Below are 25252 nucleotides of genomic sequence, written 5' to 3'. Positions count from 1 at the left end.
GATTCTCCAGGCAAGATTATTGGATTGGGTAGCCATTTCCTTCTCCAGGGGATCTTCCTGAGCCAGGAATTGAACCCAGGTCTCCTGCACTGAAGGCAAATTCTTTACCGTTTGAGCCACCAGATTGCCAGGGAATGCAGCTAAATCACTTACTATTTTCCCTAATCCCTCCTCCTTCACCCCTGCAACACAACAGAAGCCTGCCAAGAAGGGGCAGCACTTGGGAGCCCTGCCACACACCATGGTTCACTCCAGGGCCCTTGAGCCACAAACCTGGTAAACTTGGGGAAAGAGAAAAGCTCTGAGAGTACATGAAATTGACAGATTTTTAATATCCTAAAAATGAAGTCAAGGAATCATCCCAAAATGTCCTTAAGGGGTCTGTGACCCAGCGGGTGGGACTTCTCATATAACACAGTTGTGGGAGTGAAGGCTGAGAATGGAGAAAAATAAAACCATTTCCTCTTTGTACCCCACAGAGATGAGACAGTTCAATAAAGCACTTACATATGAATAAGCAAAGAGGAGAAAATAAAACTCATCTGTTATCCCACAGGGCAGCTATAACTAATATTAACTGATGTTTGCCAGGGATTTTTATGTGAATTTCTTTTCAAAACTGCAATTACAATATATTTTCTGTTTTTTTTTTAAACTATCTTTTATTCTCTAGAATATATTCTGAACATTTGTACTTTTTTGACAAAAGTATAACATGATTTTCTTTTTTAGGGCACCCCAGACAGCCTGAGGGATCTTAGTTCCCAGACCAGGGATTGAACGTGGGGCCCCTGCAGTGGAGCACAGAGCTTTAATCACTGGACCAACAGGGAAGTCCCAACAACATAATTTTAATATCTTAGAATATTGCATCCTGTTGGTTGGTTATAATTTATTCAGGAAATGATATATTCTTTCATATTTAAAGTTGCTTCCAATGTTGTATTATTATATATAATACTGCAATAAACATCCTATTACTTCCTTAGGGTAAATCCTAGTAGCGGAGTTCCTTTATCAAGGGTATATACATTTTAGAGCTTTTCTGATATGCTGCTAATTCACCTTCTTTCTACACATCCACCACTAGCCAGTGAGAGTCTTTTGGTGCATGCTATCTATCTTCCATTTTTTGAGTTGCCTAATATCTATTTGTAGCATTATTTCTAAATGTACTTTTTAAAATATTAGTGAGAACTGATATTTTTTCATTGTTTTATTGGTTATTTATAATTTCTGTGCTGTGCAATGCCTGTTTCTGTCTTTTGCCCATTTTTCTACTAATGTACAATTTTTCCTATTGTTTTGTAAAAGATGGTTACATCCATTTTGTTGTAGTTGTTGTTGTTCAGTCCCCAAGTTGCATCTGACTCTTTGCAACCCCGTGGACTGCAGCACATCAGGCTTTCCTGTCCCTCACCATCTCCTGGGGTTTGCCCAGGTTCATGTCCATTGAATCAGCGATGCCATCCAACCATCTCATTATATCCATATATCTATCATATATATTGCAAATCTTCTTCCCAGTTCCTTTTTATTTATGAGGTTATATTCCATGCCAAAGTGTAAACTTCTTAGATTTGACCATATAAAATTGTTTTATGATTGATGTCTGGAGTCAACAAACTTTTTCTGTAAAGGGACAGATGATAAATATTTCAGGCTTTGCCAACCAAATGGTCTGTCACAACTCTGTCTTTGTAGAGCAGAAACAGCCCTAGAGGATAGTCACTGAATGGGCATGTCTTCATTTTAAATTCAGCCACGGGTGGGCAGTGGGCTTCCCTGCCAACACAGGAGAATCTGCCTGCCAATGCAGGAGACTCAGGTTTGATTCCTGGGTCAGGAAGATTCCCTGGAAAAAGAAATGGCAACCCACTCCTGTATCCAGTATTCTTGCCTGGGATAGCCCATGGATGGAGGAGGCTGGCAGGCTACAGTCTATGGGGTCACAAAGAGTTGGAGATGACTTAACAACAATGGGTGGGCAGTAGCTTTTCCACCTCTGGTTTAACTTATTAGTGTCATGTTTGGAAAGTGGTTCTATACCACAAGGATATATTATTTTCTATAATCTATTCTTACTTTATGGCTTCACTTTTGAAATGTCTGTCTTTAATATAATCAACTTTGTTATTTAATTTTTCTCAAATGGGTTAGCCCTCTGGTCTAAAATCATTCCTTCAATAATTCATACATTTCCAACTGAGTAGATTTGCAAACTTTTCTAAGTTAAAAAATGTGGACAACTGCACATATACTTGGAATTTTAAATGCTATTACTCTTCAGGAGCTAGTCCAGTTCAGTCACTCTGTCATGTCTGACTCCTCATGACCCCATGAACTGCAGCATGTTAGGCTTCCCTGTCCATCATCAACTCCCAGAGCTTGCTCAAATTCATGTCCATCAAGTCGGTGATGCCATCCAACCATCTCATCCTCTGTCATCCCCTTCTCCTCCTGCCTTCAATCTTTCCCAACATCAGGGTCTTTGCCAATGAGTCAGTTCTTCACATCAGATGGCCAAAGTATTGGAGTTTCAGCTTCAGCATCAGTCCTTCCAATGAATATTCAGGACTGATTTCTTTTAGGATGGACTGATTGGATCTCCTTGCTGTCCAAGGGACTCTCAAGAGTCTTCTCCAACACAACAGTTCAAAAGCATCAATTCTTCCATGCTCAGGTTTCTTTATGGTCCGACTCTCACATGCATACATGACCACTGGAAAAACCATAGCCTTGACTAAATGGACCTTTGTTGGCAAAGTAATGTCTCTGCTTTTTAATATGCTGTCTAGGTTGGTCATAGTTTTTCTTCCAAGGAACAAGTGTCATTTAATTTTATGGTTGCACTCACAATCTGCAGTGATTTTGGAGCCCCCCAAAATAAAGTCTCTCACTGTTACCACTGTTTCCCCATCTATTTTCCATGAAGTGATGAGACCAGATGCCATGATTTTAGTTTTTTGAATGTTGAGTCTTAAGCCAGCTTTTTCACTCTCCTCTTTCACTTTCATCAAGAGGCTCTTCAGTTCCTCTTCACTTTCTGCCATAAGGCGGTGTCATCTGCATATCTGAGGTTATTGATATTTCTCCCGGCAATCTTAATTCCAGCTTGGGCTTCATCCAGCCTTGAATTTTGCATGATGTACTCTGCATATAAAGTTAAATAAGCAGGGTGACAATATACAGCCTTGACGTACTCCTTTCCCAATTTGGAACCGGTATCTGGGGGTAGTATCATGCCTTTAATTATTAGTTTTTCAGTACATTTTAATATCTTGTATAGCAACTCTACACCCACCCTCATACTCTTCTTTTTGTCTTTGTTGTTGACTTTATCTTCTTTTTCAAAATATTCTTTAGAATCGTTTTGTCAAGTTCTAGTAAAAATTGTGCTATGACTGAAAATTATCTATAATTTTCAGATAAACTGACAATCCAAGACAGTGGTATCCACTCAGTGGAGGTGACTTTCTCATTATCATTGGCCTCATTAATTGATCTTATAATCAATAAATGCAACTTTAAAAGCACTGCTTTGTCATTTGGAATTAAATGTAACATTTTCTCTTTTTTTAAATTTTTTTATTTTTTTAAATTTTATTTTATTTTTAAACTTTACAATATTGTATTAGTTTTGACAAATATCGAAATGAATCTGCCACAGGTATACCTGTGTTCCCCATCCTGAACCCTCCTCCGTCCTCCCTCCCCATACCCTCCCTCTGGGTCGTCCCAGTGCACCAGCCCCAAGCATCCAGTATCGTGCATCAAACCTGGATTGGCGACTCATTTCATACATGATATTATACATGTTTCAATGCCATTCTCCCAAATCTCCCCACCCTCTCCCTCTCCCACAGAGTCCATAAGACTGATCTATACATCAGTGTCTCTTTTGCTGTCTCATACACAGGGTTATTGTTACCATCTTTCTAAATTCCATATATATGCGTTAGTATACTGTATTGGTGTTTTTCTTTCTGGCTTACTTCACTCTGTATAATAGGTTCCAGTTTCATCCATCTCACTAGAACTGATTCAAATGTATTCTTTTTAATGGCTGAGTAATACTCCATTGTGTATATGTACCACTGCTTTCTTATCCATTCATCTGCTGATGGACATCTAGGTTGCTTCCATGTCCTGGCTATTATAAACAGTGCTGCAATGAACATTGGGGTACATGTGTCTCTTTCCCTTCTGGTTTCCTCAGTGTGTATGCCCAGCAGTGGGATTGCTGGATCATAAGGCATTTCTATTTCCAGTTTTTTAAGGAATCTCCACTCTGTTTTCCATAGTGGCTGTACTAGTTTGCATTCCCACCAACAGTGTAAGAGAGTTTCCTTTTCTCCACACCCTCTCCAGCATTTATTGCTTGTAGACTTTTGGATCGCAGCCATTCTGACTGGCGTGAAATGGTACCTCATAGTGGTTTTGATTTGCATTTCTCTGATAATGAGTGATGTTGAGCATCTTTTCATGTGTTTGTTAGCCATCTGTATGTCTTCTTTGGAGAAATGTCTATTTAGTTCTTTGGCGCATTTTTTTGATTGGGTCATTTATTTTTCTGGAGTTGAGCTGTAGGAGTTGGAGGAATCAACCTACCTGACTTCAGGCTCTATTACAAAGCCACAGTTATCAAGACAGTATGGTACTGGCACAAAGACAGAAGTATTTATCAATGGAACAAAACAGAAAGCCCAGAGATAAATTCACGCACATATGGACACCTTATCTTTGACAAAGGAGGCAAGAATATACAATGGATTAAAGACAATCTCTTTAACAAGTGGTGCTGGGAAAACTGGTCAACCACTTGTAAAAGAATGAAACTAGAACACTTTCTAACACCATACACAAAAATAAACTCAAAATGGATTAAAGATCTCAATGTAAGCCCAGAAACTATAAAACTCCTAGAGGAGAACATAGGCAAAACACTCTCCGACATACATCACAGCAGGATCCTCTATGACCCACCTCCCAGAATATTGGAAATAAAAGCAAAAATAAACAAATGGGACCTAATTAAACTTAAAAGCTTCTGCACAACAAAGGAAACTATTAGCAAGGTGAAAAGGCAGCCTTCAGAATGGGAGAAAATAATAGCAAATGAAGCAACTGACAAAGAACTAATCTCAAAAATATACAAGCAACTCCTACAGCTCAACTCCAGAAAAATAAATGTAGCATTTTCTTTGAGAATAAGATTTAAGTGCTTGAAATTTTGAAACCCACTGATTTAACCTATTGACATTTGTCATTATTATGGCTTATGTCATCTTATTCTATATTTTCATACATTTAACACTTCTTTCTGGTTTCCTTTGCTTCTGTTTTTTGATAATAACTGACAATTGTGCTAGTGGTTATTTAAAGGTTATCTTTACAAACTATTACTCATCTATATGAGTGAGAAGTGAAATTATATCATTTGAGTCTCTTCTGTTTGAGACAAAGGATATAACACAAGCTTATATTCCTGACCCTCACTACCTGGTCCCCACAACCTTTTCAGTTTTATTAATAATATAACAAAGAATTTTAGATCTACCATCTTTTTTAATAATCATGGATCTTCTCATTTTGGAATGATTTTTGACATTTTTATTTGATTTTATAACAAGATTTTTTTTATTAATGTTACTATCCTTCTATTCTGCAGCTATGTTATGAAGACTATGTCTTCCTGTGCTCTGTTGTAAATGTCAAATAGTTTCTTGACGTTTTCCTCTGGATTCATTGGTAGATAATTATCAGAAGTCTGTTATTCTTCTGAGTCTTCTAGATACATCTCCCCCATTGTTCTATGGTATTTTTCACAGGCCTAATTGTTACTTATTCATCTTAGTCCTTGATCCTGTACCCTGTTTCCAGCTAGTGATAGAATATACTTCTCCTACTTAGAACAAAATGACAAGTCGATGTGCAAATTTAAGCAAAATTTACCTTTGTGCACCTTTGTCCCATGTGAGATGATGTGTCCTTCCTACCTGATGGCCTGGTTCTCTGAACTGATGGGTTACATGAAAAAATGATAATTCCCAGCATGCACTACAACCTGGGTTCTTTCTACAATGGCCCCATGTAAATGATGCCCTAAAAACCTATTATCTGTGTATGTACCATCCCTTCCCATACTCAGGAGAAAAGAAAGATACTCACATTTCTGGCTGATTCAAATCTTGAATCTCTGGGTGAATCTCTAGTGAGTGGAGAACAAAATACTTTTCTACCTTTTACGAAGCATTTTGTTTCCAAACCCAGCTCTTGTTGTCCTGAAATTAGTTCCAATTTCTTCAAGGTTCTGACAGTATATGATCTATCAGTTTTATTTTCCATGCTGGGAGGTTTATTTTTCCCCACAGGCCTTCATTAGTGTTTTCTGTTAGCTGTTGAGAGAGGCTTCCCTGGAGACTGTTACCCAGATGCCACTTTGAGTAACAACAACAGCCACAGCTAACATTTACTGAGAACTTACCATGTTCCATCCCACCATTTTTTCATTTAATCACCACTACAGCCCTCATTTAACCTCTCTAAGACTAATTTGCCCAAGGACATTCTGCTAAGGGCACACACTGCCATGTACATGTATTTAATATCATTTCCAAAAGAAGCAAAATCATTTGCTATGTGGGATTCAAATAAATACACCATCTTTCTCATGCTGCTTTTCTAAATTTCTTAATCTTTCTGACCCTGACTTAACCCCTCAAATGCCAGTATTTCCTTTTCCTTCCCTTGAATGTTGATATGATACATGTACTCATTAGCTAACTGTGATTAATCATTCATTTGATATACATCTCATGTCAGTCATGCCTAATAAATGGGCATTTTGTAATCAAATTTAAATTTAAAAAATTTTAATTTTTTAGCTGGAGAAATTATAGGTTTCAGGTACTTGAATGAACGTTTTACTTCTGTGTCATTTTTTTTTTTAACTTTATGGAAGAAGGATCTTTTCATAAAGAATATACAAGTCATATATTTTTTCAGTATTCATGGGCTTCCCTGGTGGCTCAGATGGTAAAGAATCTGCCTGCAATGTGGGAGACCTGGGTTTGATCCCTGGGTTGGGAAGATCCCCTGGAGGAGGGCATGGCAACCCACTCCAGTATTCTTGCCTGGAGAATCCCTATCGATAGAGGAGCCTGGCAGGCTACAGTCCATGGGGTCGCAAAGAATCGGACACGACTGAGTGACTAAGCACACACATACCCTTTCAGAGATATACATGACATAAAATGTTAACAATTGTAGAGAAGCATTGTACACAAGCACCAGATTCACTAATATATATGGTCACAGGAATGTGAAGAAGGCAAAACACCTATACAAAATCATTACAAGTTGGATTTTCTGGAAAGCAGATTGGGAGTTTAACGTGCACAATGTTTTTTAGGGAGTGATCTTAGGATCAACACCCGTAGAAAGAAGGAAACAACAGCAGGATTGAATAGCAGGAGAAGCTGGGTTGTGATGCAAGGTCAACAACAGTCTAAGCTCACCCTCTTGAGCATCGTCAGAGCCTCGGGAGTTTTCCTGCATTGGGTCAAGATAGTCAGATTGTTATACTCCCTTCTCAATCAGGCATTGGAAAAAAGTCATCTGGGAAGGGAGTGGCCTCGGTGAGGCTGCAGTTTGCAGCTAAGGCAATCTCTGAAGGTGCTGACATTGAAGGCTGACTGCTGGTAACAACCTGTCCTTCACTGAAGGGTGATCTGGGCAGAGGAGCATCACAGGACCCAGCACAAGGAACTTCTCTGAAAAGGCAGGCATTTTAGAGATGACCAAATCACTTCAGAATGTTTCCAAGTACTTCAAGGCTTCCTGTAATTTTTCAGTACTTCTCAAAGTCCTAATAAAATGAAGATGGTAAATAAATCACTACTTTCCATGGGACTTTAGCTAGTAATCACTAAATACCAGAGTACTTGGGAAAGAAAAAGAATTGACTCTCAGTGAGACCATACTGGGGCTTCCCAGGTGGCACTAGTGGTAAAGAACCTGCCTGCCAGTGCAGGAGACATAAGAGACACGGGTTCGATCCTGGGTCAGGAAGATCCCCTGGAGGAAGGCAGGGAAACCCGCTCCAGTATTCTGGCCTGGAGAATCGTCATGACAGAGGAGCCTAGCAGGCTGAAGTGACTTAGCACATATGCACACACAAGTACTCTCTGGCTCAGATTTTAACATACATAATTTCATGTCACCAGCCCAACAGTGCTGTGAGTTTACAAAGGAGAAAAAGGAGACAGAAAACTTACCCACAGCTGGTCAATTGTATACTTAGAACTAGATCACCACAAATCTCTTGATCCACTATGATGGCTCATCCTGACAAAGTAGCTGTGATGTCAGACACACCCACTCCTGGCTTTCAGGGTGTTTTGGCAAATGGTGGTAGAGCCTATGGCCAGGGAACCTGGGCCAGAGCAGATGGTCTGGATGGTGCCCAACACTGTCCCGGGAGAAAACAAGGGGCTGCTGTGCTGTCCCTGGACAAATGTATCAGGCATAGCCTTCTTGGAAACGTCCCATGAGAGAGGGTCTATTTAATGTGGCTCCTCACAAAGGTCGTCAATGATCCCCACATGTTGATGGATCTTTCATGCCTTGAAGGAACTTAAGTGACAGAACCCACCAATTAACTAATATATAATATTCCGAGAGCATGTGTGTGAACTTCTGCATTGGAGGAGACACAAAGAGATTTAAAAACAGCATGTTATAGTCAAAAAAGCACTGGCTTTCCACTTCACTCGGAATAAAATTCTTTGTCATGGCTTATAATTCTTACCCTTATTCCCCCCCTATTTCTCAGATCTTCCCCTCCCCTTTGTTCACTTTAGCCACACTGCTTTTTTTTTTCGCTATTCCACTTGCCTGGAACAAATCTTCCCCAAATCTCCGTGTAATTGACTTATTCTCTTCCTCCAGATTTCAGCTCAATTTTTTTTTTCTGTTTCAGAGAGGTTTTCTCTGATTCCCATAGCTAAAGTCATTTTCTATTTAACACTGCTTTCTTTTCTTCATGGCACTTCTCACTTTTGGAAGTTATCTTCTTTGCTCATGTACTTGTTCATCATCTGTCTCCATGGAATATGTAAACTGCGTGGGAGCCTGGACCTTCTTTATCCCCACTACTTAGAACAATGCTTGACACCTGGGGCTTCCCAGGTGGCGCTAGTAGTAAAGAACCTGGCTGCCAACGCAGGAGACAGAAGAGATGCAGATTGGATCCCTGGGTCAGAAAGATCCCCTGGAGGAGGAAATGACAACCCACTCCAGTATTCTTGCCTGGAGAATCCCCATGGAGAGAGGACCCTGGCGGGTTATGGTCCATAGGGTTGCAAAGAGATGGACACGACTGAAGCAACTGAACGTGCATGAGCATGACACATAATAAGGACTCAAATACTTACTGCATGAATAAACAGGAAACCTAGGTTCCATTTCTACTCCTATAAGTTGCATGAGATTGGGAGGATCATTTTAACCACTTTGAATGGAAGCTCATTCATCTAGAACAAGAGTTAGCACACTATGGCTCATAGACCAAATATAGCTGGTCACCTAATTCTGTAAAGAAAACTTGATTAGAATACAGACATGATCATTCATTTGTGTATCATTGCTACCTGCTTTAATGCTGTAGGAGCAGAGTTGAGTAGTTGAGACAGACACCATATGGCTCCCAAAGCTTAAAATACATACAATCAGATATTTTAAGGAAAAAGCTTGCAGACCTTTGGTGATCATAACACCTACAGCATTTTTGTAAGGAACAAATAGGAAGATGTGTGTGAAAGATTTTTATGAAATGAAAAACTGCTACTCATGTCAGGGGGTCAACTTTATTAGCTAGGGAGATGATTGTCGTGAAGACACTACAATCAGTCAGTGATTGTGTAAAGAAAGGAACTGCCTTATAAGATCCAGACTATTTCAAGCAGACTTCAAAAAGTGTGAAATCATCCCTTTGGGCATAGGCCAGCCAGCCCTACCTGAATACTAAGGCTAGGCTTGGAGTTACAAACACCTCACCACAGTGGAAGTAGAGAGGAGACAGACACACTTGATCAAATTTCTCTACTACTCATCAATTGTGTGCCTTTATAACCTCATCAACTCTACCCAGCAGGTTCCTCATCTGTGAAACAAGGATATTAAATTAATATATACATACTACTATATGTAAAATAGATCAAAAGGACCTACTGTATACGTATCACAAGGAACTCTACTCAATACTCTGTAATCTGAAAAATAGATATATATATCTTGATATTTGGAGAAGGCAATGGCACCCCACTCCAGTACTCTTGCCTGGAAAAAGTCCATGGGGTCGCTAAGAGTCAGACACGACTGAGCGACTTCACTTTCACTTTTCACTTTCATGCACTGGAGAAGGAAATGGCAACCCACTCCAGTGTTCTTGCCTGGAGAATTCCAGGGACAGGGGAGCCTGGTGGGCTGCCGTCTCTGGGGTCGCACAGAGTCGGACACGACTGAAGTGACTTAGCAGCAGCAGCAGCATGTTGATATTGTTCTGTCACTAAGTCATATCCCACTCTGCAACTCTATGGACTGCAGCATGCCAGGCTCCTCTGTCCTCCACTGTCTCCCAGAGTTTGCTCAAATTCATATCCATTGAGTTAGTGATACTATCTTACCACCTCACCTCATTTCTGCCACCTCCTTCTTCTTTTGCCTTCAGTCTTTCCCAGCATCAGGGTCTTTTCCAATGAGTTGGCTCTTGCATCAAATGGCCAAAGTATTAGAGCTTCAGCTTTAGCAACAATCCTTCCAATGAATATTCACTGTTGATTTCCTTTGGGATTAACTAGCTTGCAGTCCAAGGTATTCTCAAGAATCTTCTCCAGCACCACAATGTGAAAGCATCAATTCTTCAGTGCTCAGCCTTCTTTATGGTTCAACTCTCACATCCATAAATAACCACTGGAAAAACTATAGCTTTGACTATATGGACTTTTGGCAGTAAAGTGCTGTCTCTGCTTTTTAATATGTCTAGGTTTGTCATAGCTTTTCTTCCAAGAAGCAAACATCTTTTCATTTCATGGCTGCAGTCACTGTCCACAGTGATTTTGAAGACCAAGAAAATAAAATCTGTCACTGTGTCTATTTTTTCCCCATCTATTTGTCATGAAGGGATGGGACAAGATGCCATGATTGTAGTTTTTTTGACATTGAGTTTAAGCCAGCTTTTGCACTCTACTCTTTCACTCTCATCAAGAGGCTCTTTATTCCTCTTCATTTTCTATCATTAAAGTGGTATCATCTACATATCTGAGGCTGTGGATATTTCTCTTAGCAATCTTGATTCCAGCTTGTGACTTATCCAGCCCGGCATTTAGCATGATGCACTCTGCCTAGAAGTTAAATAAGCAGGCTGACAGTATGCAGCATCATCAATCTCTTTTCCCAGTTTTGAACCAGTCAGTTGTTCCATGTATGGTTCTAACTGTTGCTTTTTGACCTGCAAACAGGTTTCTCAGGGGATGGGTAACATGGTCTGGTACTCCCAACTCTTTAAGAATTTTCCACAGTTTGCTGTGATCCACACAGTCAGAGGCTTTAGTGTAGTCAATGAAGCAAAAGTAGATGCTTTTCTGGAATTTCCTTGCTTTCTCCATGATCCAGCAAACGTTGGCAATTTGATCTCTGGTTCCTCTACCTCTTTGAAACCCAGATTATACATCTGGAAGTTCTCAGTTCACATACTGCTGAAGCCTACCTTAAAGGATTTTGAGCACAACTTTGCTAGCATGCGAAATGAGGGCAATTATATGGTAGTTTGAACATTCTTTGGCATAGCCCTTCTTTGGGATTGGAATGAAAACTGACCTTTTCCAGTCTTGTGACCATTGCAGTTTTCCAAATTTGCTGACATATGAGTGCAGCACTTTAACAGCACCATCTTTTAGGATTTTAAATAGCTCAGCTGGAATTCCGTTAACTCCACTAGCTTTGTTCATAGTAATGCTTCCTAAGGCCCACTTGACTTCATAATCCGGATGATCAGCCTTAGGTAAGTGACCACACCATTGTGGTTATCCAGGTCATTAAGATCTGTTTTGTATAGTTCTTCCTTGCATCTATATGTATAACTAAATCACTTTGCTATATACCTGAAACTAACACAACATTGTAAATTGAATATACTCCAATATAACGTTTTCTAAAAGTACCTATTCTATAGAATTGTTGTGAAGATCAAATGAGAAAATGCATGGAAGGAGATAGCATCTAGCTTATTGTCAACATCGATGGCAATTGTTACCACCATCTTCACTGTCATCATCTAGCTACCTCTCCCACATTCTGAATTAAATCTGTGGCTAAGAAAACAAATCGGTGTACCTGTTCCTTTATACACTGGCAGGATCTACACAGGATGCCAGTGATCTCATTTTCCTCCCTGTTTCTCCTGTATTCATCTACTCTCTCCAGGGCTGCACAACTCACTTCCCAGATGACCTTTGAACCCTAATTTCATCCTAGCCTTTTCTCTTCCTTTCTCCCTACATCTAATATACTGCTAATTTTGCAGTCTATTATCTGTGCTCTGTACTCTATATTTTATGGCCCAAATCTATTTCACAGGCTCACCAGTTCCTGTCTCAACTCCTATCACAGCCTTCCAGGTGGGCACGTGACTCCAGGGAACCCCAGCTTCAGCCCACCTTCCACACAGCATCAGTGTTATTCTCTAGAATAAAATCATGCCACGTCTTTACTTTAAAAGTTCTGGGATTCCCCATGGTCTCCTTGCTGCATGAGGCCCTTCTAAACCTGCCACCTGCTTGCCTGTTCAATCTCATCTTCTTCCACTTGTTTCCTACTGACACCCTCCCCGTGTATGTTTCAATCACATGTACCTATTCGCTGCTTCCCTGGCCAACCTATAGAACGAAGAGTGAGGAAAAAATGCTTATTGTCATGAACTGCTGAGATCTAAGAAGTTGCTTTATAAAAAGCAGCATTCTCTCGGCAGAAATATGACTAATATGTGAATAGAAATTGTAAATGAATAACCAGGTATTGAGCTAAAATGTTCTTCCCCTGATATAACATCTATAGCCTAATTTCACTCCAAAATAAAGTCATGGATTTAAAAATTCACACATAAACATATAGAGAGAGGGAAACCATATTATGTTGTCCTTGGGAAACATTTGCTAAATGTGTATCTTATACACCCACAACTTAATCACCATTAGCAGGAGCAACTTTCTTTTTTAAAATACCATAGTAAAGTTTTAAAGAATAAAAATTGTGACCAAAGAAAAACCAGAGGCAAGAAAAATGCAGATGAAATGGTACTGCATAAAAAAACCTGAGAAGGAACAAAACGGGGCCAATTTAGATTGATTGAATGATGCAGGATAAAGGAAAGGAAGCTCAGAAAGATAGATAGCCACGAGGATCTCTGGATAAGAGGTCTCCAACGGGCAGGAAGAGTGAAAAGCCGAGCAGCACCCTGGAAGTGGATCTGAGCCCAATGAGTCACCTAAGAGAGGTAAGTACTGTAGCTGGGTAAGAAGGTCTGGGTCATGGGAGAACAGTGTTCCCAAGTAGAGGTAGCCATTGAATTAATTCTCTTGGGCATTTATCTGAGAGCCTTAATGGATGCTAGAAGATCATTTTGCCCACATTAGCTACTAAGGAGACTTGACCCTTAATGAGAGGCAGCATCGGGTACATTAATCATCCTGCTAATGGCCTAACCTCTTTGATAATGTCACATAGACAGTTCTTTTCCCTGATTGGCTTTGAATTGCCCCTGCCCCGGCAATAACTGTATATTGTTTCTCTTGCCTTGTTTCTGGGAAGAAAGGAAAAGAGAGAGGGAGGGAGGAGACAGGAGGCAGCAAGAGCAAACTATAACTCACTCTTGGTAACTACTAGAGCCCATGAATGAGGCAGTGTTGGTACCTTGGGAGTTACCAGCAAAGTAAAGATGTCTCGTTTAGTTCCTAGGGCCATCTGTGCGTACTCTGAATTATCTTGATCTTCAGTCTGAATGAGAGGACTTGATATGTTTCAGAACTTGGGGTCCATATCCAATTTGTAGCAAAGACTCCTTGGATTCTTGCTGGAAAAACAGAGAGAGCAGGATAAAACCAGTTATTATTACTCATCAAAGGGAAAAAATTATTTCATCCAGCCTTTCCAGGTAATTAGCATGACATCATCTAAAAAGCCCATGGTGTGAAATGGGTACTATCATGGAGGACTGATCTCAGCTCTTTAGGTTCTTCATTTCAACATAAACTTTGAATAAATAGAAGAAAAGAAAGCAAATACGGTATTGTTTTTTATTTGGATAGTTTAAAACTTTTCATCCTGGAAATTACATCTAAGAATAATAAGATACCAGTGCCTGTTGAAAAGGTCTAATTCTGTTGAATTCGAAGTTTTCACAGGCTATAAAGTGCTAAATCCTTGGGAACAGGTTTGTATATCTGGTTTTAAAAGTCCTTTGTACCCAGAACATGTAAATAAACAAGTATATCTCCCACATCAACAGGAAATCCCCTGGGTAATTTTGGAAATGGGCATTGATGGCACTAATGGCAGCATCCTGGTTTAGCATATGTAAGTTCAGTTATGATAGAATAAGTTCAATTATGATGGGAGAAGTTCAATTACGATGGAATAAGTTCAATTATGATGGAACATGTTATAAACTTCAGTGGTCAATTTTAGAAAACATTATTTATATTAGAAAAAAATTTAATGGTAAAAATATAATAATTCAGGACTTTAAATGAAAAAAAATGCCCTAACATTCCAACAATTCCTAACATAATAGAATAAGTAAAATAAAATTGGGAAGAGAGTGAATCAGTTTCTCCTACAGGCCTTAGGCCCCCATTTTTAAAATAAAAGGCATGCACCAGAAAATTTCTAAGTTGCTTCCTGGTGGCAAAAGGTGAAGAGCTCCAAGTTTGTGTGTGAACACAGATTAAGGGGAAACCCTCCTGCCTGCAGCCAGAGCTTCTGTAATTCTGGCAGTCCACTCTTATCCCCCACCTCACTCCATTTTGCCTTAAATCATACAGCTCACCAGGAACCCTTCTACTATACCAGGACCAGTTTTCTCAACCCATTTATGGACTCTCACCAGGTTATTCCTTTCATTTGGAATGTCAACCCTACATCACTTAAATTCCTTTTTTTTTTTTCCTTCAAGGCACAGCTTGCTGTTTGCTTCTTCTGTGAAGCTTTGCCTGAATAGATCAGTTCTGGCTCTTTCATCTTTCTGAGCTATTGTTTGTCTGATATACAGTGTTATATAGTCCACTATTTACTGCGGATGTTTCATTTAGTTTAAGAGCTTGGGCTGTGGAACCAGGCTACCTAGATTCAAACCTCATCTATACCACTTATTTACCTTAAGACCTTGGGCAGTTGGTTAACCTCTATTAACCTCTTTATATCTTGGTTCCATCACTTGTAAACTGGGGATAATGTGATATATAAATCAGAAGTTCTGTATCATGGAACTATTTCTGCCAAATCATCTTAAGTAAGTCCACTGAGAATGTTTTAAGAAATGTGTTCAACATTCTACAGTGTCAACATTATATAACATTTTTTGTGGTCTATTTAAAACTGTATAGGTATACAGTATTATTTTAATACATCCATATCCATGTAAGCAATTAAAATACAAATAAATCAATAACATAGTCTCACCACCTAGAGATAATTTTTGTTTTAAATGTTGCATTTATTCTTACAGATATTCTTTCAAAAATTGTGATAGTTTTAAAATATGTCCACAAAGTCTTTAAGACTACTGCAGAAGGCAGAGCCTAATTCCCTTCCCACTGAGAGTGGGTCAGATTTAGCTTGTCTAGCTGTTAAAAAGTGGCAAATGTGGCAATGTGTGATTTCTGAAACTCGGTCATAAAAAGCATTGCATCTCTCTTGCTCTCTGCTTTTCTCCCTCTCATCCTCTCTCCCTCTCTTTTTGTCTCACCACTCTCTCTGTGGGAGCCAGCTGCCATATGGGGACATTCAAGCACCACAATAAAGTGGCACATATGGCGAAGAACTGAGGCCTCCTGCCAGTAGCTACATGAGTGCTCCATCTTGGAAGCAGATCCTCCATCCCCAGTCAAGTCTTCAGAGACTGCAGCCCTAGCCAACGTTGTGACTCCAATAACATGAGCAACCCTGAGCTGGAACCACCCAGTCAAGCCATTCCCAAATTCCAGACACACAGAAACTATGAGATTATGTTGTTTTAAGCCACTAAGTTTTGGGGTAATTTGTTGAGCAGCAATAAATAACAAATACACACACACACACACACTGTGTTCTCCTGCCTCACAGAATTAATCACATACTGTATATATAGAAATCACGTGTTTACTGATCTTTCAACCCCTACAGTAAAAACTGCTTGGGAAAAGGGAATGTTTAGTTCTTAGTTGTTATATCCAGTACCTAGCACACCGCCTGCCATATTGTAAAGTTCAGAGCTTCTTTGATGAATAAATGAGAGTGTGACTAATGCAGAAATAGAAGAAAAAGTGGAACCATTGTTGAAAGATGTGGCCATGAAAGAAGGGAAGTAGTAGGATCATACTGAGTTAGAAGATTAAAGTCAAATGAAGGAGGACTGGTTCAAAACCTGATCCTGAGACTGTCTAAGCTGAAACTAAGGATGGACCCAACATCAGGCTTTGAATTCGGTTATAGAGATAAAATCAGCATCTGTCTCAGCCCTTGGAAGGCAAAAAATAAATAAATAAAACATATAATTTCTGGTATCTTTTTATTTACACTAATCAAAAGTCATATGAGAGTATATAGATTACCCTGATATTTAATCAACATAACACTTATGAATGAATGAGACATATAATTCTGATTTATTGTCATTATCAGAATGTTCACATTCAAATTCTAGATGTATTTGGAGAGAAGTATTCTAGATATAACTTGGAGTAAAAAAAAAATTCATGGGCTTTACATATTGAAATTCTTTCAAACTGTTGAAGCATAAATGTATATTGATCTTCGCAAAACTTAAATGCTACTACAATTAATGATGTGAAAGCTGTCAATTTTATATTCAAAGACAATTATTAAGTATTTTTAAATAGTTAAATAAGTAGGGACATAGATTGACAGTTTATACCATATTAAGTATGAGTATTCATTGATAAATTAATGAAGAAGATTAATTCCTCTCTAAAGCAGCAAGCATTTCATACAGACTTAAATAGAAGGCCAAATAACAGAGATTAAACTATATTATAAGTCTATGCTTTCAGGGATTGATTTCAGTGCTATCATTTATACTATTAAACTAGGTAACACAACTATTTCTGAACAGTTAAGAAAGCAACTTTCTCAAGCAATGCACAGAGCTTTTTTGAAGGTGACTGCTTCAACCGAAGTGTATCACCATGACCAATGTTCAAGTCCAACAGACAAGGAATAGATATCCTTAGACTTTTCTGGTTACTGGTAGAGAGAAGCACATTCTAAGTTGCTTCAGTGGTGTCCCACTCTTTGTGACTGCATGGACTGTAGCCCACCAGGCTCCTCTGTCCATGGGATTCTCCAGGCAAGAATACCGGAGTTGGGTTGCCATTTCCTACTCCAGGGGATCTTCCCAAACCATGGATCGAACCCACATCTTGAGAGTCAATTCCTAGGCAGGTTGATAAGAAGTCTGGGGGTCCCCGAGGAGAGAGGGGTCTGGGGTTCTCAACGAAGAGATAGGGGTCTGGAATTCTCAAGGAGGAGGAAAGGACAAACGTTTTGTTTGTTTTGTTTTTTTCTCTACATTCCTTAGTCTTAGTCACATGTTGGTTTTTTTTTTTTTTTCTTTAAGCCTGGAACTGATGATTACACAACAAACAACTCAGTTTAAACTTTGTTCAATTCAATTCAATTCAGTCACTCAGTCGTGTCGGACTCTTAAACTCTGTACTAGGCATTATATAACAACAATGTATCCTGCTTGAGGACAGTTTCTCCTTCCTGAAAACCTTCTGACTAATCCTGATATCTTAGAATGTATGCTATTGGAGTGGGTCTGGTAGGCTCTTTTTATTGTTAAATTCTAATCCTCTTATCCTAAAATGTAGATTGTGGGAGTGGGTCTAGTAAAATGTTTACAACTTTGAGACATTCTTTTTATTTGTAATAGCTAATTTAAAAAGTATACAATTCCCTTGCTAAAGACTAGTAAGGGGGCACTCTCTGTACCCCTTCTGATGTTTATGTCAGAAGCTTTCTCTGTACCTTTTTATACTTTAATAAAAACTCTGCTATATAAAAGCCCTTGAGTGATCAAGCCTGGTCCCTGGTCCCAAAGTTAAATATTCTTCTTCTTTGGAGATCATTAATCCGACACCATTCACCATAAGCTATCATCTTGGAGGCTCGTCCAGGATCTTCAGGACAAAGTAAGAACACTCAGAGCTCTAGCCACTCTGCTTTCTCAGTATACACATTTTCTGCTTTACTTTACTAACTCTTCGGTGTGCTTATGTGAATGAATGACACACTCTGCATGAAGCAAGTGATGAGCCCTGCTCTGTGATTTCACTGTGCCTTGTAATGACTGAAGGCAGCCCTAAAAAGGGGAGCCTTGTCCAGGGTTTATACCAACCAACCAATGGCAAGAGACTCCCAAGTTCCCTGTGAAGGGAGCGACCAGACATGGGCAAAGCATTTGGGCCAAACTTTCCTTTCTCAGTCAGTTTTTCCTGGTCTCTTTGACCATTTCAAAATTGTGTGGGAAATTAGAACTACCAACTTAATCTGTCAAATCATAGACTTTCAATGGACTTGTGATTCATGCCATTACTGTATACTTTTACTTAGATGCCAAGCTTGATAGTCATAGGAACCCAGACTTGCTAGCGAACATGAGGTTTCTAAGAACATAGGTTCAGAATCCCAGCTTGGGAGTACGGTGGGCTTCTTCCACTGTACTAGCTCTTAGTGGACTAGATACAGCTCTCCAGTGGTTTACTGACGTGGCAATGATTCATTGCTTCTACTGCAGTCAGGACTGTACTCAGGAACGTGAACGGGGACACATAAGATGGGTGCTTCCTCTAGTAGTACTAGCTTACTAGCTTGGGAAACATTCTGGGAAACTACTCTGGCAAATCAAACAAAGGTCGTGGTGGTATGGAACTAGAAATCAATTGAGGATGCCATCAGGTCTACCCCTGGTGCATCTCCACCCTGCCTCATTGGTAGAACCAGGAGGGACGGGTAAGGTGCCTGGGTGGGTAAGGGACAGACTAAGGAAGGGAAGCTTCAGTGGAAAGTCTGTCTACACCCCCATGTAGAGCAGGGAGGGACGCCTCCAATGGAAGGAAGCAAAGGCCCTGGTCACCGCTTTTTTCTCTCTTACAAAGGGGAGGTACTCAAAGTTACAGACTCACACCCTTGGATTGTGTCCTGAAAAACTGGGATAAGTTTGACCCCCAGAGTTTAAAGAAGACATGCCTGACTTTCTTTGGCAAATCTTCATGGCCACAATATACACTGGAGGGTGGCAGGCAGACAATGGCTGGTTGAAGGGTCTCTTAATTACGATACTGTTTTACAACTAGACTGGTTCTGTAGAAGACAAGGCAAATGGGTAGAAGTGCCATATGTGTTACTCTTTTTCTCTCTGAGAGATATGCCAGACTTATGTCCTAAGGGTACAGATTTGGGTGTAAAGCCTTCAGCTCCCTCCTGTCCTCTTACTCTGCCTTTGCCTCTGTATCTTGGGCTCACAACTGAGCAAGATGAGGGGCAAGGAATCCCTCCAGGAAGAGTTGCCTCAGTATCGATAGAAGTTCAAACAACCCCAGTTCCAAGGCAGCTTCAGACTAACTTGGTTTCAATAGGAACTCAGACAGTCAAAGTAGAGGAGGCACAGAAAACCAAAACTAAGGACGAGACAGAGGACAAGAAAGAGGATGAAGATGATAAAAAGCAGGTTTCACTAATCTATCCCTGGGAATGTATGCAAAGCGTAGCTAGAGGGGTGAGGAGCAGCCACATAACTTACTGCCTCTTGAGGAAGCCCCCACTGGGAAAAATAACCAGTCCATAAGCTGTTTTCTTATCCAGAGGTACAACAGATAAAGAGAGATCTTGGAGACTATCTAGAGGATCCAGAAAAGTACATAGAAGCCTTTAAGGGACTAATTTTACTTTATGAGCTTACTTGGAGAGATGTAATGTATGTCTTGGGGGAGATGCTGACTCCTGACTTGAGAGTTCAAGTTTTGAGGGGAGCTACTGCTTTGGAGATGAATGGCTTGAGCGTGAGGCAAGGAGGAAAGAGGGGACATGAAATAGCTCTCTTCCCTATGGGGAGACAAGAAGTTCCCATAGCAGAGACAGACTGGGACTATAACATGGCTAAAAGAGGGTGGGATCAGAACCACTTTGCCAGATGTATTCTTGTAGACCCAAGTGAACATGCTAAGACTTTAAACTATGTTAGGTTGACTGACATAGAACAGGGAGAGAAGGAAACTCCTGATAAACTCCTAGTAAATTCCTAGATAGACTACAGGAGGCTCTCTGCAAGTTTACTGAGTTGATCTTAAAAGTGCAGAGGAGAAATGATCCTAAAAGATAAATTTCTCACTCAGTCAGCTCCAGATATCTTCTGTAAGTTCCAAAAACAGGCGTTAGGACTGGATCAGTCTTTAGAAAAACTGCTTCAGCTGGCTCAGACAGTATATTACAGTAGAGAAAATGAGGAGGAAAATAGGAGGCAAAAAAAAAAAAGACCAGGGAAAGACTGAAGCCCCAACAATGGCTGTTAGATCCTCTCTGAAGCAGCCTGAGGAAAAATGCCCAGAGGAACCCAGGTGAAAAGGGATGGGCTTGCTATTACTGTGGAAAAGAGAGGCATCTCAAGCAAAGTTGCTCTCAGGAACCTAAGCTGCCCCTGGCTCCCTGTCCAGTCTGTAAAGGACCACCCTGGAGGAGAGACTGCCCCCAGAGGTGTCAGCCCCAGGGGTCAGGCTCTCGGGACAATCAGAACTGAAGGTGCCTGGGGGTCCCCACACAAGCTCCCATCATAATAACACCTGAGGAACCCCGGGTATTAATAACTGGGGGGGGGGGGCGCCAATCAGTCGATTTTCTTTTGGACACTGGGGCAACTTTCTCTGTGCTCACTGAAGCCCCTGGTCCACTTTCCTCTTGATCCACTACTGTAATGGGACCATTAGGACCAGCCAAATGCTATTATTTCAGTCATCCTTTAAGCTGCAGCTGGGACTCTGTGCTATTTTCTCACGAGTTTCTGATCATGCTGGAGTCTCCCTCACCCCTTCTGGGGAGGGATATACTGAGCAAGATCCAGGCCTCTGTTTTCATGAACGTGGAACCTGCTCTTTCTTTCCAATTAATTGAACAAAATGTAAATCTTAAATTGTGGACTAATGGAAAAATGGTGGATTGAGCACAAAATGCTGTTCCGGTCATTATCAAATTCAAAGACCCTCACCTATTTACACATTTAAAGCAGTACCCACTAAAGCCCAAGGTTAAGGAAAGGTTAAAACCCATCATTGAGCATTTAAAGGAGCAGGGGCTATTAATTCCATGTAATAGTCCATGCAACACTCCTATTTTGGGTGTGAAAAAGTCAAATGATAAATGGAAACTAGTTCAAGACTTATGAATAATAAATGAGGCTGTGGTTCCTTTTACTCATATGCCAAAAACAAATGGATTTTCTTGCTTGCAGGTCTGGGTAGACACTTTTACTGGATGGATTGAGGCCTTTCCCTGCTGTAGAGGACAGGCTAAGGAAGTTATAAAATTTTTAATCCATGGAATTATTGCCAGGTTTGGGCTGCCATGGAGCCTCCAGAGTGACAATGGCTCTGCCTTTAAAGCTGCTGTAACTCAAGAGGTGTCAAAAGCTCCAGGAATAAATATCACTTATACTGTTCCTGGAGACCCCAATCTTCAGGGAAGATAGAAAAGGCTAATGACATTATTAAGAGATATCTGCATAAATTAACTCAAGAGACTCAGGATAATTGGCTTAAAGTTCTACCCATAGCTTTAATGAGGGCTCGGACTGCCCCTAAAAAGCAAGGACTATCCCCCTTTGAAAGTATCTATGGAAGACCTTTTTTATGCACAGACATTGTTATAGACCCTGAAGCCTTAGCGTTAACTAACTATACGACTCAGCTTTCAGCCTTTCAAGAGATGTTATGGAAACTCCGGGAGGTGACTCCTGACCCAGCCTCTGAGTCAAACAAGCCACTGTTTAACCAGGCACCGAGGTCCTGATAAAGACTTTGACATCTGGAGGCCAATCTCTCAAGCCCCTCTGGGAAGGCCCTTACCAGGTTATTCTTTCTTCTCCCACAGCTGTCAAGGTACCAGGAACTGATTCTTGAGTGCACCACACTCGAGTTAAAAAGTGGCACCCTGACCAAAACTAAACAATGTTGTTTTATGTCTTTATCCTCTATGCTTTCACCTTTTACTTTTCAGATGGGCCTGATAATCTATGTGGGCCTACTCCTGCTGACTCCAAAAGTCCTGAGTCTGCCGTTTGACCCTCAAGACAATGCCTTCCTGTCCTGGGTTCATTCTTACACTGCATTCCACAGTCTAGTTTCTGGGTCTGCAGAGCACTCCCCTCTTCATCGGTTGAAGGTTTCCCATGGTGGGTTTCTTCATTTCAAGGAAAAGACTTTCTTCAACTCTGAATATCTTCACCAACAACAATCACGTGTGATGCCTTTCTTTAATCCGATGATATTTGGCAATCCTAAAATGGACTAGTGTAACACTTTGTACCTTAACTATGGACATAATGTGACTTTCGACTTTGGTTATACATTATCTTGGTTTAATGACTATTTTGCTGCTCATAAGAAGTTCAGGTCCTCCCTTTTGCCTGGCCAGGCACTCATTGGGACTGGACCCTCAGTCACGCTGCTTTGCGCCTAGTGGGACCTACTGGATATGTGGCTCTTATGTATGGGCATGGCTTCCCCCTGGTTAGATAGGGAGATGCACCCTGCTGCTGCTGCTAAGTCACATCAGTCATGTCCAACTCTGTGCGACCCCATAGACGACAGCCCACCAGGCTCCCGTCCCTGGGATTCTCCAGGCCAGAATACTGGAGTGGGTTGCCATTTCCTTCTCCAGTGCATGAAAGTGAAAAGTGAAAGTGAAGTCGCTCAGTCGTGTCAACTCTTCACGACCCCACAGACTGTAACCTACCAGGCTCCTCCATCAATGGGATTTTCCAGGCAAGAGTACTGGAGTGGGGTGCCATTGGCTTCTCTGGAGATGCACCCTAGGTTTACCTTTTACTCACAGCTTCATATTTTCAGAGCTTTCAGAGAAACCTGCTAATCTGCCACCTTAAAACTCACTGGGTAAGGTCCGTATTTCACTGTTATGATTATCTGGCTGCAATATTCATTCCCTCTCTGGGAACTACAAATGTTATGCTATGAGTTGATGCTCTAACTTTACTCAACAGGCTTTACAAGATTCTCAAAAAGCTATTTCAGCCCTTGCTGCTGCTGCTGCTGCTGCTGCTAAGTCACTTCAGTCGTGTCCGACTCTGTGCGACCCCGTAGACGGCAGCCCACCAGGCTCCCCCGTCCCTGGGATTCTCCAGGCAAGAGTACTGGAGTGGGTTGCCATTTCCTTCTCCAATGCATGAAAGTGAAAAGTGAAAGTGAAGTCACTCGGTCGTGTCCGACTCTTCGAGACCCCATGGACTGCAGCCTACCAGGCTCCTCCATCCATGGGATTTTCCAGGCAAGAGTACTGGAGTGGGGTGCCATTGCCTTCTCCGTTTCAGCCCTTAATGCCAAACAAATACAAATTAGAAGGGTGGTTTTATGACAGATTGGCCTTAGATATTCTAACAGCCATACAAGGAGGAACTTGTGTTATTATTCATACCCAGTGTTGTACATATATACCATATATGAGTACTAATGTTACTCACTTTATTAAACACATGAACAGGCTATGGATTCTCCTGAAGCCTCAGTCACCTCACTTTGGGAAATGTTAACTAGCTCCCCTTGATGGAAACCTATCTTAAATGTAATAACTCTAATTGTTCTGTTTTTACTATTTGCTCCCTGCATCTGTAACTGTGTAACTGGATTTGTTTCTAACCATTTGAAAGCTTTTAAGTCACAAATAGCTGTCCAGGCTCCTAAGAGTCCCACAGACTCCTCCAACTATTATTTGGGGCACATGGATCAGAGATCCTCAATATGAGGGTTAGGAGAATATGTTGCCTCAGCAATTTAGGGATGACGCCCTTCAACAGCAGGAAGTAGTTATGGAATGAAAATGATGCCCCTTTCCCTTGGCAACATAATTCTCCTAAAAGAAAAAGGGGGAATGAGAGAGTCAGTTACTAGGCAGGTTGATAAGAAATCCGGAGGTCCCCGAGGAGAGAGAGGTCTGGAATTCTCAAGGAGGAGGAAAGGACAACTGTTTTGTTTTTTTTATTTCTCTGCATTCCTTAGTCTTAGTCACATGAAACTTTTTTTTTCTTTAAGCCTGGAACTGATGATTATACAATAAACAACTCAGTTTAAACTCTGTACTAGGGATTATACAACAACAGTGTATCCTGCTTGAGGAGTTTCTCCTTCCTGAAAACCTTCTGACTAATTCTGATATCTTAGAATGTATGCTATTGGAGTGGGTCTGATAGGATTTTCCTATTGTTAAGTTTTAATCCTGTTGTCCTAAAGTGCAAGTTGTGGGAGTGAGTCTGGTAAAATTTTTACAACCTTGAGACATTTTTTTGACTTGTAATAGCTAATTTTAAAAAGTATAATTCCCTTGCTAAAGACTAGTGAGGGGGGCACTCTCCATTTCCCTTCTGATGTCTATGTCAGAAGCTTTCTCTGTCCATTTTTATACTTTAATAAAACTCTGCTATACAAAAGCTCTTGAGTGATCAAGCCTGGTCCCTGGTCCCAAAGTTAAATCTTCTTCAGAGATCACAAATCCAACACTGTTCACCGTAAGCTCTCAGTCTCTTACATCTCCTGCATTGGCAGGCAGGTTTTTTACCACTAGTGCTACCTAGGAAGCCCCAGTAGAGAGAAGGGAAGGCTTAATAATATGGTGGCAGCCTTGGCCCCAGTAGAATCCTATGCTGACAGAACAAGCCTCAAAATATCTTGCTCAACCACCAACCTCATTTGAA

The 25252-nt window shown here is 40.7% G+C and overlaps 1 long non-coding RNA gene and 1 pseudogene across 1 annotated transcript; one reads left to right on the top strand and one right to left on the bottom strand.

Annotated features, from left to right (window-relative positions):
- Positions 1–312: 312 nt before the first annotated feature.
- LOC147340212 (uncharacterized) lies at positions 313–6394 on the bottom strand. Its single transcript, XR_015159740.1, has 2 exons — positions 6172–6394; positions 313–3153 (listed from the first exon to the last, which is right to left on the bottom strand). It is a non-coding gene; the product is annotated as an uncharacterized LOC147340212 (long non-coding RNA).
- A 13311-nt stretch (positions 6395–19705) lies between these two features.
- On the top strand, positions 19706–25052 carry LOC147340211 (uncharacterized; annotated as a pseudogene).
- Positions 25053–25252: the final 200 nt, after the last annotated feature.

Source organism: Bos grunniens, chromosome X (assembly GCF_055505025.1).
Source record: "Bos grunniens cultivar Pamir isolate PY7600 chromosome X, Bosgru_T2T1.0, whole genome shotgun sequence".
In the NCBI taxonomy this organism is placed as follows: domain Eukaryota; kingdom Metazoa; phylum Chordata; class Mammalia; order Artiodactyla; family Bovidae; genus Bos; species Bos grunniens.
The sequence above is the reverse complement of the archived record's forward strand: the minus strand, read 5'-3'. Positions and strand labels throughout refer to the sequence as shown.